The 3,643-nt window shown below is 48.5% G+C and overlaps 1 long non-coding RNA gene across 1 annotated transcript in view; it reads right to left on the bottom strand.

Moving 5' to 3' along the window:
• LOC109302434 overlaps positions 1-3,643 on the bottom strand; it is a 19,279-nt gene that overhangs the window by 7,345 nt on the left and 8,291 nt on the right. Inside the window, exon 2 of the long non-coding RNA XR_002098768.1 lies at positions 2,816-2,821. This is a non-coding gene — a long non-coding RNA (uncharacterized LOC109302434). The remainder of the gene's footprint in view (positions 1-2,815; positions 2,822-3,643) is intronic.

The following is a 3,643-nucleotide window of genomic DNA, read 5'->3' as shown; positions in this document are numbered from 1 at the left end:
AGACCCTAGCCCTAATAAATGAGCACACCCCAAAGTAGCCGGCAAATCTGGTAACACCATAGACAAGACCTGGCCTACTGAGTGAATCAATCCAGCTTGTGAAGCCGTGATCTCTGTATTAATGGTGGTATCATAGCCACAGATGCTTTCTACCCTGTGCTCTGAATCACCAGGACATTGTTCTTCTTACAAGTTACCAAAACAAAAGCTTTCTCTCAGAATATTTCCAAAGTAAACAAAACATTTAGGGATTTTGTTCTGGTGAAAAATTAAAAAAAACAAACTTTAAAATTCAGATGAATTTGAACAGAAAATTTGTTTTTCAATTATTCGTCTTACAGACAAATCAAAAAGTGCATTATTGATACATCCCTGGATAAATCCACATCCTTAAATAATTAATTATCATTAATTACAACACGGATGATATTAATAGAACACAAAAAAATGAAATAACAGTAACTAAACTACACTGCATATTTTTAGGTAGAATCATCTTTGAATTGATGGTACATTGGGGGTGAATCCACACATGCAGGCACATGCATTAGCAGCAGCTCAAATAAGAGTGACACAAATTTGTACCAGAGATTTTTGCCTCAGTACACGTGCCTGAACATGCACTTCAGTGTGGGGCAGGTTGTGCCACTTGGGGCAAATTGGTCCTGCCCAGCTCCTCCTGGATCTTCAGCCAGGGGGAGCTAGAGGCTGGGGCCAGCATCTGTGCTGGCCCCAAAAGTATAAAAACCTTCCCTGCTGAGCAGCTCAGGGCTACTTGCCTGGCATCTGGTGCAGCCTGTGCCACATTGCATGGGCCTGGCCTGGCGCAGGGCTGTGCTCCTTTGGGCAGGATCAGGCTACTTAGACTGTAACCTAACCAGAGGGGAGCTCTGCACCAGGAGGGCTGTGAATGCCCTGATAGCCGCTGCTGCTGTGGGAGGGGGGGGGGTGTGCAGGGGCAGGTGGGGGACCCACCCCTCCTGAGCAGCCCCCCCCCACATAGTCCCCCATACCCGTGCAGACCCTCACTCCAGTCATCCCCACCCCCAGTCCCTACTTACCTGAGACAGAGCCCAGGTCCAGGTCTCTGCATCGTACACCGTTCTTTACCCCACATGGGGAGGCAGCATACTAGAGCACCGGGACAAAAGACATCCATAGAGATGCTCTGGCTGGCTACCAGAGTGTCTCTTCAGAGGATCCCAGCCTCCAGTTTCTTCAAGGCATGTGTGACTGCCGGGTTCCGATCCCCTGTTCTCGGGTGGTTCTAGTCCTGTAGGTAGATGACACTACCCTCTTGGGACCGCTTCGGTATCGGAGCAACTCTCTCTCGCCCAAGTCCCTGACCTTGTTCTCATTCGCCACGACTTGAAGTTCTACAATGTTAAGGTTGGTTAGTGGTACACTCCGTGACCCAGGTCCCTCGACGGTCACATCACGGGGCTCTGCCACCCCTGCACCCCGGCCTCACGCCACCTCTAATGTGTTCTTCTTCTGTGGGTCCGGTTCCTCGGTGGTGGTGTAATATTCCCGCCCCACCTGTTCTGCCCCTGCCGTGGTGCTCACCCGACCAGCTTAGTCCATGGTCCTCCTTGCCTTCTCCCTGTTTGATCCTGTATGAGGTTGCAGCACAGGTTCGGCCTCACCAAAGCACTAGCGACCCTCTTTCTATGAAGATGCTACCTTAGCTATCCCAGCTGAGACATCCAACATCATGAAACAAAACACAACAAACAAACATAAAGACCCGTTACTCAGCCCCCCTACATGCTGAGCATCCTATCTGGACCTCCCCGGTCCTTCTGAGCCATCCTTGGCCCCTAGTCTCCCTAGTGCCACTACACCTCCATGGCACTGTGGCTCGGCGGCAATCCCCGCCCTGACTACACCCTCTCCAGGCTCTCCCGGGTCTTCTCCCCCTTTATGTGGCCAAGTCTCTGCACCGTTGCCCCAACACTCCACCTGCGGGCCACACTGTCTTTGGGCTTGTGCTCCGTCGTGCCCTCCTTGGCCATGCTTCCCGCTCCTCCTCTATCAGGAGCAGCCTCCAGCCACGCTGTCCACCTCTGCTCCTCCAAAGCCACGCTGTCGGCCGCTGCCTTTCTCCCCGGTGGAGCCGGTAGCTCCCCCTCCCTGGGGTTCTCCACCCCTCTCGCCAGCGGAGCCATTAATTGCTCTGCCCTGGGGCTATCCGCCTCTCCCGCAGCTGCAGCTGCCGCTTTTAACTTCCTCGGCTGGTGTCCTTCCATGACGTCACCGGCTGGACACACCTGTATAAACAGGCGGCTGACACGCTGCGCGGGTCCTCTCTGCAGCGTCGTGTGCTCCTCCTCGGGTTCTGCAGGTAAGCCCAGTTTACTAGTTGTCTCCCCGAGACAGCATGTTACAGCAGTGTGCCTTGTCCCATTTTTTTTCCATGGGCTTTTTTTTTTATACCTGGATTTCCAGGTATCAAATTTAGAGTCCATGGTGCAAATATGCAGCATGGGGAAGGTTTTTTTGTTCCCAGCCTGCCTCTTGCAACATCTCAAACTGCTTTGAGATGCCTGAAGAAGCATCTGCACACTCATCTGGACGTGCCTGGGGTGGGGGATGTAGTTTACACTGCTGCTGCTGCAACTGTTCTGTGGATAGAAAACCAACTTCAGTATTATTTTTGCCCATGTTGTGATAGTTTCAGAACTTTTGATGGTCTCTAAGATTCATGTACAGAGTAATTTAAAGACTGGCACCCTATCCTTATTTCCACTGAAACTTTCCCAGACTAAATACTCTTTAATAACTGTCATCTATACAAATAGAGTATCTTTAGCACAATGGGCTGGTTAACAAGAAATCTCCAGGGATTAAAGTCAGTTTTTCCACTGCCACTGTTCCCTGTTGCCTTGAGGAAGTGCCACTCCCTTAAAGTGCTCTTCTTAATCAGATAAGTGACTGTTGATGTAACAGGGCAGCAGTGAAATCTGGAGGAGGAGGCAGGTGGAACTCAGGCCTGGTGTCTCCTACTGTTTTTTTGCTGATTATTTTGCACTAAGAAAGATAGGAGGTATGGAAGGGAAAAATACAAACTACCCACTGCTAAATTTGAGAAGTGAGATTGAAAGTGGCTTATTAAAAGGTTTTTTTCTAGCCTTCCCTCTTCTTATATTAAACCATCATCACCTGCCACAGACATCTGAAATCTGCCTATTTTGTTAACCTACTTTTAAATTCATCCAACATATGGCTGCAATGTGCACAAGGTCTGTAAAGAATAGCCTTCCCAAAATCAATCTTCTTCATTCCAAAAGAGCATAAAAGCAGGCACAACACTTTCAAAAGTAAGATGTCTTGATCATGAGGCATGAATGCCATATTGACAAATTTACATTCCATTGAATAGACTTTTGTTTAGTTTCTCAGAATACAAACTGCTTCATGAAGAAATAAAGACTAAGATTGCTCCCAAAAGGCAGGGGAAAGTTTGTGTGTTTATTTTTATTTTCTCTCCTAATAATGTGATGTTTTCTCCAACACAGAAAGTAAAGGGATACAAGGCAGATGCATTACAACATTGATATTCAAACTCATACCCATTCTTATTTGGTTTGGCTCCAACTCACACTTCTCAGACTTGGGGGGGGGGGGAGTGCCTTTATTTTTT

This window comes from Gavialis gangeticus, unplaced genomic scaffold, assembly GCF_001723915.1.
Source record: "Gavialis gangeticus isolate Ggan-Ray unplaced genomic scaffold, GavGan_comp1, whole genome shotgun sequence".
NCBI lineage: Eukaryota > Metazoa > Chordata > Crocodylia > Gavialidae > Gavialis > Gavialis gangeticus.
The sequence above is the reverse complement of the archived record's forward strand: the minus strand, read 5'-3'. Positions and strand labels throughout refer to the sequence as shown.